Source organism: Mus pahari, chromosome 16, assembly GCF_900095145.1.
Source record: "Mus pahari chromosome 16, PAHARI_EIJ_v1.1, whole genome shotgun sequence".
Taxonomy (NCBI): Eukaryota; Metazoa; Chordata; class Mammalia; order Rodentia; family Muridae; genus Mus; species Mus pahari.
The window spans coordinates 56224872-56237449 of NC_034605.1; positions in this window are offsets into that span (position 1 = coordinate 56224872).

Consider the following 12578-nt stretch of genomic DNA (forward strand, 5'->3'; position numbering starts at 1 on the left):
GCTGGAGAAGTCGAGAGTCCTTCATCTCAATCAGAAGGCAGCCTGCAGACAGCCTGGCTCACAATGGGCAGACTAGAGCTGAGACCTCAAAGCCCCACCTCCAATGTGGCGCTCTTCCTCCAGTGAGGCCACACCTCCTGATGGTGTCACTTCCCTTGGGCCAAGCATATTCAAACCACCACAGATGTACAAACATGTTTGTGGTGTTCAGGTGTCATTGGGTAATTAATTCTATGTTTTGTTGATAAATAAAGCCAGTAAATTAAGCACGGCAGTAACTATTTTGGTCTGGCGGCTACTGTGGTGTCACCATCTCAAACTCTCCACTGTTTCACAAACAGTTATTTTAGTCAAGCATGGAATTTAACTAGAGTATGACTCTCAAACAATTCCATATGGTATCTTATCTGCAGGGATGCACATGTCTTTTGAATCAGACCCCTGTTGCTGAGAAAGATACACAAGTTAGGAGGGAAAGTTTGCACAGTAAATATGGACAATACAGATGTGGCTGATTACAATGATGGTCGTAGTTCCCACAGCATCTTCAGGCCTTGGAAAAGTTCCTCGTGCTCTAGTGATGGGCGTGTGCCAGAATGAGTGGTTGACGCTCAGATGTCCCTGTGCCTCTTGTGTTTTCACAGAATCGTATTGATCTGCCTGGAAACTTTCTCCTGGATCTTTTCCTGTGAGAAACTGTGTCCCTAAGATGGGGTGAAATGACAGGTTTAAAATGTCTTGGGAGGAAGCGGTTTTTCTTCACTATGTCTTTCCTGATGTAATTGCATATTGGTTCTGGTGGCAACCAGTTTTAGCATTTGTAGTCAGAACCCTTTATTCATAACGAATGTGTAAACAATGCAGATTCTATCTGCATGGCTGTAGATTCCCAGCTGTTTCCCACAGACCAGTTTCAACTGTGGATTCACACTAAGTTCCTGGGCTCTTCTGTTGAGAAAAAGCCATCATTTCCCCAAAAAGTCAAAACAAAACAGACTAAGGGAGTCAGGGGCAGTGACACCCATCTGTAATCCTAGTATTAGAAGGTTGAGACAGGAGGATTATGTGTTGGGCATAACCTGAGGTACATAACTTTTCCTGGGAAGAAATGAAGAAATATCTGCTTGCCCTAAGCAGGGTACTAACAAAGTAAAGAAATTATCCTACCCAAGTCTTTCTTGGTGACCCTGTGAATTTACCGGGGGCCTTAGGGTTTTAGTGCTGTGAACAGACACCATGACCAAGGCAACTCTTACAAGGACAACATTTAACTCTGGCTGGCTTACAGGTTCAGAGGTTCAGTCCATTGTCATCCAGGTGGGGAGATAGCAGCATCCAGGCAGGCATGGTGCAGGAGGAGATGAGAGTTCCACATCTTCATCTGAAGGCTGCTAGCAGAATGCTGGCTTCCAGGCAGCTAGGATGAGGGGCTTAAAGCCCACACCCACAGTGACACACCTACTCCAACAAGGCTACACCTCCTAATAGTGCCACTTCCTGGACCGAGCATATACAAACTGTAACATTGAGGTTCTATAGATGCAGAGGTGACTCATGGGAGCACAGGTGACTCAAAAGCAGCTAAGTCACTGAACATTCTCACCCCAGTGTGGATGAGGATGCACAAAAGCTACATGGCTGGAGCCCCCCCCCCCCGGTAACTTTCTACTTTCCAAATATTCTAGACCCCCAAGAACACCTGCAGCTGAAGAGTAGAGACAGGAATGGCCAGAATTTCAGATAAGGGCCCTGTGATCGTCACCAGTGCTGTTGGAGAATGGTCTATCGGCTGACTGTTGCTGTAGTTAGACCTTGTCTCAGGCAACAAAACCTGAACCCAAACTATAGCAACACCAGAAAAAGACAAAGTGAAAAACTCACACAGCAGTTTAGTGATCATAAATTAAACAGCAGGTCTCTTCTACTCGCAGGACCCAGTAGAGGGCGTGCGGAGACCGATCGACTTGTGTCTGGTTCTTAGTCCGGAAAGGGATTCCTTTCTGTCTCCATGGCCTTGTTTTGTGTGGAACAGGGTCCTTCAGCTTCAGCTTGAGTGGAAACCCCAGCCGAAGACCTCAAGGTCAGAGTTGCTGTGGTTCTTCAGAAAATGCGCAGCTTCAGGGAGTACCCTTCCTTTGTGAGGTTTGATTGGACCCAGGAGCCTTGCCACAAACTGAATCACATCAGGATGCTTTAAAGCCCAAGCTGCCACAGAAGTGAAGCCAACCCATGGTGAGGTAGAAAGCCAGTGTACACAGCCTAGGGATTGGAAGGGCTGGGTTTCCATTTCCTGTTCTTTCAAAGTGCCTGAGGGCAGGAGGCTCCACAAGTGAAGACTCAAGCCTGAAGTCACACCTTCCATCCTGGGACCCTGCAAAGGTGGAGGAAAGGACCATCGCAACAAAGTTGTCTTCTGGCCTCTACCATACCCCATAAACACAACATACACACACCCAATTAAAAAAAAAAACAAAAAAACTTTAAATATTCAAAAGCACATCAGGGCCTCAGAGATGAAAGGACAAAAAGAAATTAACACAAAACATTTAACTACAGGGGTTTTGGTAAAATCATTAAAATTTTTTCATTTGATTTTAAAAGTCACATAGTCATAAAAGAAAGTAACTCTATAAAATCTCTTTAATATTAAATGATTGAAAAGTCACAGGACCAAAAATAAAATAAAATAAAAAACAGAAAAAAGGTGCTGTCTGCCAAGCTAGCAATTCTTCTATAAATAATACAAATTAAACAGCTTTATAAAATAAATAATATATGGAAGAATGGGTTTTGTTACTTTATTAGTGTTTCCCATTAGTTTGTATTTTGCAGTCTTTATATCTTTGAGATGAAAACAAAAGGCTCTAACATTTTCATGTCTGAACGTTAAGTATTCAATGTGAGAAAAGCCCCGTATTTTTATTCTGTATGGCTGTAGCGAGCAGACCTCCCACTAGGTGGCTTAGTGGGAGTAACTATTGGAGATAGGGGCGGGGCTTGAGTGAGTCACTAGGGAACAGAACACACAGAGGGCCATGCTGAGCAGTGCTGTGTGTTACCCTAAGCAGAAGGCTTGCCAGGGATGTCTCAGCCAAACAGAAGGGGTCCAGACGTTGCATCCTGCTTCTATTACATCACCACAGGTTGGCTGTCCCCCAAGAGAACCAGTTCTGAGAGATAGTCAGCTCCTTTCAGCCAGGGCAACTTCTGAGGAGGCCTGTCACAGTCCTGGAAAGGGGCTAGCGGGATTCTGGTTAGACCGCCCACTCACCCTAGTTGCCTTATGCAAATGATCAGTACCAAGCGCTGAGGGCTCTCTTAGCCTCTGTTTTTCCTCCTCCTTGTGAAAGGCTAAGAGGCTGTGACTGGCGTGCTCAGCAGAGGAGTGGGGGGAGGGGGGGCAGGGAGGGAAGCACTCAGGTGCCTGTCTCCTGGCCCCATGTGGCCTGGAGGATGTGCCTGGACAGATTCAGCTTTGATTTCTAGTTCCTATCCCTGTCCTGGCTTTTAGTTGTTTTAAGAGCTCTGCTTTCTCAATAGACATCAAACGAAAGCCCTGCTATAGACATAGTGGTTCGGTCTGTAGTAAGTAGTGGCCAAGACAGAAAGACTTGTCAAGTTTAACTCTTAATACCAAGAAGAGGCAGACATCTTTAAAGCAGCAACAGTAATAAGTAAATCCCAAGCTGGCCAGAAACTTCCTGTGTAACTTACACTGGTTTTGAACTCTCAGGGATTCCCCTGCTTCAGTGTCCCAGTGCAGGAATTGGAGATGTGAACCACCATGCCTGGCCTCAAGTATTTCATCTAAACGAATCATTTTCACAGTTTTTCCCTCTGCTACTCATCATCATTGTTTTGGTTGTTACTGTTTAAAGTTTGAAAGAGATTGGACTGAGGTGCCCAATTCGAAAGCATTTGCAGAGCTAGGTATTTAAGCTTTGCTTAAATAATAATTATCAAAAATGATGTTAAATTATGCCCAGGTGCACATGTACATGTGTCAGAATAGACAGTGAATGCACTGAGATGCATGCACTCATAATGCATATTATGTAGGAATAATAGATATTTAGACAAACACACAGCACTACTTTTCATTTTTAACTCAGTGAATCCTAGTAGGGGACATAATTTTCTAATTCCAGCATCTCATGCCTTTGAGTTATTTCCTCCAGAAGCTAAAAGGAATGATTTCTTATGCTGCTTTGCTTAAGTGGAGTGCACAGACACCCTACCGGCAGGATTTTGCATCTTGATGTCTACAGGCCTGGTTCTAGCAGTGACTTTTATGCCCGACCCCCATATCAGCTGCTTGTTTTGATTTGGTTTGATTGCGACATGGTTTCACTATGTGAGCCTGGCTGTCCTGGAACTTAGTATGTAGACCTGGCTGGCTTTAGATACATAGAGATCCTCCTGCCTCTGCTTCCTGAGTGCTGGGATTAAAGGCGAGCATCTGACACCAACAGCTTTAAAAACTTTTAAAATGTATCCTTTAAAATGTGTGTACGCGTGTTTGACTGCATGAATTTATTCTCAGCACATGTGCAGGAGCCTGTGAAAATGGCAAGAGGATGCTATACTACAGGGCTGTGCAGATCAGTTCACTGAAGAAATGACATCACCACAGTGATGCCACAGTGATGCCACAGTGATGTCACAGAGATGCCACAGTGATGTCACAGTGATGATGTTACAGTGATGCCACAGCAATGCCACAGCGATGCCACAGTGATGTCACAGTAATGTTACAGTGATGCCACAGTAATGTTACAGTGATGTCACAGTAATGCCACAGTGATGTCACAGTGATGCCACAATGATGTCACAGTGATTCCACAGCAGTATCACAGTGATGCCACAGCAATGTCACAGTGATGTCACAGTGATGCCACAGCGATGTCACAACAATGTCACAGTGATGCCACAGCCATGCCACAGATATAAGAGTGATGTCATAAAGTTTTATAAACACTGGATCTCCATTCAAGCTATCTTGTTAAAAATACTAACTTAAGTCATTATGACAATGAAATGGGTTAGCCAAATAGGCAATTTTTTTTTAGCTTGATGTAACCATGTGTATAGGCATTTTTTTTTTTTTTAGTATATTAACCATGTGTATAATCCTGATGGTTACATCAGGAATGGCTTACAGGATATGCTCCAGCAAGTCTAACAGTGGTCATCTAAGGAAAGTCCAAGAATCCAGTAGATGTTCAGTCCGCAAGGCTGGATGTCTTCAGTATAACTGGAAACCTGAAGGAGTAGGCTTCAAGCCAGTGAGGGAATGGCCTTGCCAGTGAGAGCCAGACAAGTGTAAAGAGAGCAGGCTTCCTCCTTTCCATTTCCTTGCAAGGGGTTTTAGATAATGCAGGCACCTGTACAGTATCAGCAGCGGATGACCCCACGTGTTATCAGAACCACCGTCTAAAGGTAACTCCATGCAGTTCTACAAAGGAAAACTAGCAGATATAACGGGCTCAAACCTGTTGTTGACAGCTGTTTACCACTGGACTGGTTTTATGTGACTCTCTTGAGGGTAATCCAAAGAGAGTGAGAGACTGTCAATCAAAGTGATTCCTATAAACACAAAACCTCATGTAAGTAGGAAGTGGCCAAACCTACGAATCACAGGTAAGGATCCACAATGTCTGATTTACATGGGCTGCTCAGTCCCACAGTGTAATGTCCTTGAATGAAACAGACAGTCAGTCCTTTATCCTCGTTCATCTCTGATGGAAAAAAATCCATCCCTATATTCATTGCCATTCTTCTTAACTACTTGGATAGCAAAAATAGTGCTCTGTGTGTGTGTGTGTGTGTGTGTGTGTGTGTGAGGCTCAGGATGGAGGCTCACTATCTGAAGGTTCTAATCTCGTGTGGAATTGTCAGTGTGCAAACAAGTCACCTGGGAAACAGGATAAATTCAGATCATAGACACATCCTGTATACATGGATTTCTTTACATTTCGTTTTCTTGAATAATCGTTTACAAAGCATTTGAGTCTTTTTAAAAACAAACTTTGAAAAAAATATGTAAAAAGGAGATTTTGATCTGTGAGATTCAACTCCTGGGGAAATACACTGTACCCCTAGGTTGTTCTTCGTGAGCAAAAGGTCTCAGTGAAGAATACGTCTATGAATACCTGTGAGCACTAGATAACAGGGACTATTTAAGAAGGTGAAGGCCACACACTTCACATGTACAACTGTCACCAGGAAGACCAGGGACCAGGCAAGATGGAGCCCAGCACAGATTCAGAGGCAGAGGCTTTAAGGTGATTAAAACCTCAGTCTGTGCGAGAGAACTTGAGCTTCCTAGGGAAGCAGTGACTAAGAAGAGGAGGAACCTTGAGAGAACTGCCTCAGTGTGGCCCCCGGGCGATCATCTGTGACTCCCGAAGCTCTGTATGAACATCCCTCCTAATATGCCTACCAGCACACCTAGCAGCCTTCATTACTCCACTACACTGAATGGATGGGAGTGGCCTGCCATACAAAGATAAGCCTCTCCACACTGGGTACTTCCTGCAGTTGCGTGCATGCGAATCCATTGGGGGAAAACAGAGGATCCAGTGATGCCAGCATCCTCTGGGACACACTCTTGGTGGTAATGAGTGTAGTCTCTGAGAGATGGTCAGCTGTGGCGGTGATGGGGCTTCACTGGCAGCCCTCATGGGCAGTGAGGTTGTAGGTTAGTGGAGGAGGAGGTACATTTCAGAGTCCCAGTAGGACGTGGAGACAAGGGAAGCAACTGAATCATCCCAGGGAGGGCAGGGTTCTCTGTATGGCCAGCTCATCTGATACCACCTCCGTTTTCCCTCCTGCCTGCTTCCACTGACCAGGCAACCTATGGCTTCTGGGATGTTCATAATTCTCTGTGTAGGGTAACTCCAATTAAACACACACACACACACAGAGAGAGAGAGAGAGAGAGAGAGAGAGAGAGAGAGAGAGAGACAGAGACAGAGACAGAGAGACAGAGAGAGACAGAGAGAGACAGAGAGAGACAGAGAGAGAGACAGAGAGAGAGAGAGACAGAGAGAGAGAGACAGAGAGAGAGAGACAGAGAGAGAGCTTATAGAATAGTCCATTTCCCTATGGCCTTTTAAAAAATCCTTAGTGTTAGTCCCTTGTCTTCCAACCCCATCCTCTGTCTCCATTCCTATCTCTCTTTCCTCTAAGCCTTCCCCTTCATGCCTCATCTCCCGTGTTTTTTTGAGCCCTGTCTTAAAATCTTTATTCTGCTCCTCACCAATTGTCCCTTCCTAGTTTCCTGGATGTTAAATTAAACACACAAATCTAAAGATCTGATACCAAGATTTACATATAAATGAGAACATACCTGGTTTGTAAGGATAATCTCATGTGCACTGGGTAAGAGCATCACCTGTCAATAAAGAGCTGAACAGCCTATAGCAAGGCAGGAGAGAATAGAAGGTGGGACTTCCGGTAAAAGATAGGAATTCTGGGAAGGAGTCAGGCCCCAGTGATTCACCACTCAGACTCTGAGGAAGTATGATGTATGAACCTCAGGAAATGTAACTAGCCAGATGGCAGACATAGACTAGAATAAACGGGTTAATATAAGTTAAGACCTAGTTGGGAAGCAAGCGTAAACTAAGGCCAAAAGCATTGTAAATAAATATAAGCCTCCATTTCATTATTAGGGAACTGGTGTGGACATAGAAAAGCCCGAAGGGTTATTACGCTCGATATGCTTTTCCAGCTCTGTCCATTCACCTGCCAATTCCATTTTTCTTTACAGCTGCATAGTATCCCATTATGTATATGTACCACACCTTCCATTATAGACTCTTTAGGAGATGTATCTGTGGTCTCCTTACTCATCCTGGCTATTATGAATAGAACACTATGCACATGGATGACAGATGAGACCTTTAGGTACTTGCCTGGGACTAGTATAGCTAGGTCACGTGGTAGATGTGTTTCTAGTGGTCACCCCACTTTTTCGTTCCCACCCACAGCGCATGCTGATCTCACGTTCTCCACATCCCTGCCAACAAACTTACAAAGCTGCACCTCCCTGGTGGCTAGGGACGGTGAACGCTGCAAAACTTCACTATTTGCATTTCTTCTCCTGAGTCTCTGCTCACTTGCATGGCCCGCTTTTGATTGGATTGCTTCTATCCCTTCATGTTTAGTTTTGGGTTCCTTATACATCGTACATAGTAATCCTCTGTCAGATGTGAACATGGCCAAGATTTATTTTTCCCATTCTGTAGGTGATATCTTCAATTAATTGACAGTTTCCTTTGTGTACGAAAGCTTTGTAATATTATGAAGTCCCACTTGTTCACTGTAAGTTTTACTTCCTGGATGAGAAGAGCGTGATTCAGAAAGTCCTTACCTAAGCCTAAACCCCTCTCTTCCAGAAGTTTCAGTTCTGATATTGAGATATGGGATCTCTGAAATAAGCATTTTTATTTCCTGGTTTAGGGTAAGAAGAAACTAATGGAATTTTTAGGAGCAAACTGTTCATGAAAATCCATCTGCAACCAGCCTTCCTAAAAAGCTCATTATAATTCAGATCAGAAGCATAAGGCCCCAGACTTAGAATCCCTAGGGATAGACAGAAACACACAAAGTCACACTTGTGTTCCTCTACTGGGGAGCTGATTCTCGATGACCAGACCTAAGATGACAAAGACACAGTAAGGTGCACAAAGCCATGGCAGCGGGGGACAGCATGATCAGGCTGGAGGGCCACGCCTTGGTCCACCCTTATCTGCCTTCTCCTTCTTGTCTCCCATTTTGATTCCTTTTCTACTAAGAACTCCTCTGATAAGGAAGTCTCATACACACACACACACACACACACACACACACACACACACACAATCACACATGCGTACTCATATGTACTCATGTCTTTAATTACATGACCTTTTCAGGTACATCATTCATAAATTGTAAACGCACAAAGAATCCATGGTCTTTTTTTTTTTTTTTTTTTTTTTTGGCTTTTCGAGACAGGGTTTCTCTGTGTAGCCCTGGCTGTCCTGGAGCTCACTCTGTAGACCAGGCTGGCCTCGAACTCAGAAATCCGCCTGTCTCTGCATTTCATTTGTTCTTGATGGAGTATAAAATAAAGACCATGAGCCGGGCGTGGTGGGCGTGTGCCACCACGCCCAGCTCGAAATGATCGTTTTGAATATAACTTGAAGAACTACTTTAGAATTTTCACCAAGTTCAACATTAAAATTATTTCTGTTCATGGTTTATCTTTTTTTTTTTTTTGAAACAGTTTCTTGCTTTATTGTCCAGCATGACTGGAGCTCAAAAATCTTCCCACATCAGCCTCGAACAACAGGAGTGTTCCACCACACCCAGACTACTCGATAATTTAAAAGAATATAATAAAAATAATAAAAGATGGTGTTTGCTTGATGTGTGCCATATGCTTTGTATGTGTTTATAATGAAGGTTGGTGCTGACTGAATGTTTGGTGTGTGCCGTATCCTCTGTGCATATTTGACAAATGTTCACAACAGCCCTGCCGTTGCTAGGTAAGGAAGTGGAGACAGAGTTAGCCAGTGCCACTCAGCATGTTATGACATCACGAGGTGTCACCACTGCCATCTGCTATCAGCATAATACACCAGGGAAAAGGGAGCTGGATTCCCTGGAACTGGAGTTACAGCTGTTTGTGAGCTGCTCTGTGGGTACAAGGAGTTGAGCCCAGGTCCTTTGCAAGAACAGCAAATGTTCTTAACCACTGAGCCATCTTTCCAGCCCTCAGTGTTTTTTATTTCGGTTGTAAAAGCACTGTAGCCTTTTCTTTGTGGTAAGGCTGCCTGGGAACATGAGCTTGGCTGGAGGGGTGCTATTGTTGTCTCCAGGGAGCTGGAGCAGCGGCCTCCTAAGCCACCAGCTTTGCAGGGGGATCTTTTAGATGTTTGGAAGAAGCTAAACTTTGACAAAGATTCAGTGGTCAAGGGGCTTGTTCAGAAGGAAATCATGAAAAGATTAAGAAAAGAAAAACCTCAAAACCAGAATACAACCAACACAAGATGCTGGAGATGCTGGAGATGACAGAGATGCTGGAGATGTTGGAGCCGGTTTCTAAGAGAACAAGAGATGTGGGAGTGAATCCTACCTGAATTGTGTGAATGGAAGTCGTCCTTGGATTTGAACTCTTCTTACTCATTCCATGTCGCTCTCTATCTTCTCTTCAGCACCTTCAAACTCAGTTTCATGTTTTTAAAGAGTGAGGGCAAGAACTAACTGCCAGAGGCCAATGAGGAGAGCCCCCAGAAAGCTGGTGTTTACTCAGGACAACTTTAGACACAAAAGAAGTCACATTTATCCTAAGGATCCAGGACAGACCCTGACACCCAGAGACTCCTGCAGTGGTCATTGTCTTGTTCAGAAAAGAGACAAAATACCACAGCAGTGCTCAGGGTCTGGGTGTCAAGGGGGCTGACTCTGTTCCGGAATTTGGAGAACACCGTGTCACTGATGTGTGGAGAATTTTGAAAACTGAATATTAAACCTATAGCTTTGTCTATGGAGAACCTTTGACTTTGTTCTGATTTCTGAATTCTTCTATTGCGGAAATAAGTCTAGGCCCTGACTGCTAAGGATGATAACTGGACTTCCGTCCCCAGGACTCACAAAATGGAAGGGGAGATGCTGATCGTTTTAGCATATTGAAGATGGCCATGGGGCTGGAGAGACCGCTCAGCGGTTAAGAGCACTGACTGCTCCTCTAGAGGTCCTGAGTTCAATTCCCAGCAAACATATGGTGGCTCACAACCATCTGTAATGGGATCCGATGCCCTCTCCTGGTGTGTCTGAACACAGCTACAGTGTACTCACATATATTAACTAGATAAATAAATAAATAAATAAATAAATAAATCTTTAAAAAGAAGAAGGTGGCCATGAGAGAAGTTGCAGAGCCCCAGGATGGGGGAGGACCAGCAGCCCCAGGAATGACCCTAAGAGACACACCTTGCTCCGTGGAGCCCGTGTAGGAACTGTGGCCAATGTTGCAGCTGGCTGTGACCCTTTCTCTTAACTCTCAAAGATCTGAGGTGGACTTGGAGGTTGTCTGGTAGAAATTCTGATGCTCTTCTCAGAAAACATAGCACACAGTCTCTGCGACTCTCACCTTCGCCTTCTCTGGTAACATATGCAGACTGGGCAAGAACTTCAGCCGATACCCCCCCACCCGCATGTGACTTATACTAGAATTAATGCATGTTGTATTCTTCCCCCATAAAACTATGGCTATTTTAATTTTAAAAGATTACCCCAATATTAATAATGATACTCTGCTGTGCATGCAGACAGGAGCCTAGCATAACTGTCTCCTGAGAGGCTTCATCCAGCAGTGGATGGAAACAGATGCAGAGAGAACCACAGTCAAACCTCAGGCAGAGCTCAGGCATCAGAGTGGCAGGTAGAAGTGAGCAAGCCAGAGGGGTCAAGGAAACCACAGGAAGACCTACAGAGTCAACTGACTTGGACCTGTGGGGGTGTACAGAGACTGAGACACCAACCAAAGGGGCTGGACCTGGTCTCCCTACACATGTGTAGCACATATGCAGCTTGATCTTCATGTGGGTCCCCTAACATTTGGAGCAGGGGCTACCTCTGACTCTGTTGCCTGCCATTGGATCCCCTTCCCCTAGCTGGACTGTCTGGCCAGGCCTCAGTGGGAGAGGATGCATGCAGGCTTACTACAACTGGATGTCCCAGGGTGGGGCGGTACCCAGTGGGCTTCCCCTTCTCTGAGGAGAAGGGGAGGGGGTAAACGGGGAGGAGGGACTTATGAGGATGGGACTGGGAGGAGAGGAGGGCGGGGCTATGATCAGGATGTAAAGTGAATTAGTTAATAATAAAAAGACTGTCCTGAGTGACCACAGCGTTGCTGCTCCCAAGGCAAACCCTGCAGTGAGCACGACCTTCCGTGGGCACCTGGGTCACTTCCCCCGCAAACCACTTTGCCGGTTTTCTCACCCTCAAAGCTGTCGGCAGATGCAATACCTTTCCTATACCCGCCCTTCATTAGTTCAAGTTGGAGCTTTTGTCCTTCCTCACTTCCTTTCCTTCTGTCTTGCCCTATCGCATCCTAATGTTAGACTCACTTCTCTTGTGAGCTGTGTCCCTTCCCCCCAGAAAACCCCGCAAGGCCCAGTCTTCTGAGGCAAGCAGCTTGTTTGCTGTGTTGGAAGCTTAGGGTTGGGTTTTTGTGAGATCTGTCAGGGAGGTGTGGCATCGGGGTGGAGACTCTGGTCTGATGCACCATCTCAGATTGTCTCCATCACAGTACCAGCCTAGAAACCATGCACAGTGGCACGGAGCCTTCAGGCTACGGCCCTGTGCACGGTGCCTCCTTCACCGGATTGTTTCCTCAATCTGGGGAAAGTGTTTATGGGCTCCGGGCTCCGTTTTCAGATGGAAAGAGGACAAACCATTGTGGGTTTTCTTCCCAGGTTCCTAGTGACTTGTATTTCCTTTTTTTTTTTGTCACCCAAATCTGTCTGCCACATTGCTGGGAGGAAAGTTGGTTCCTCCTCCTCCTCCTCCTCCTCCTCCTCCTC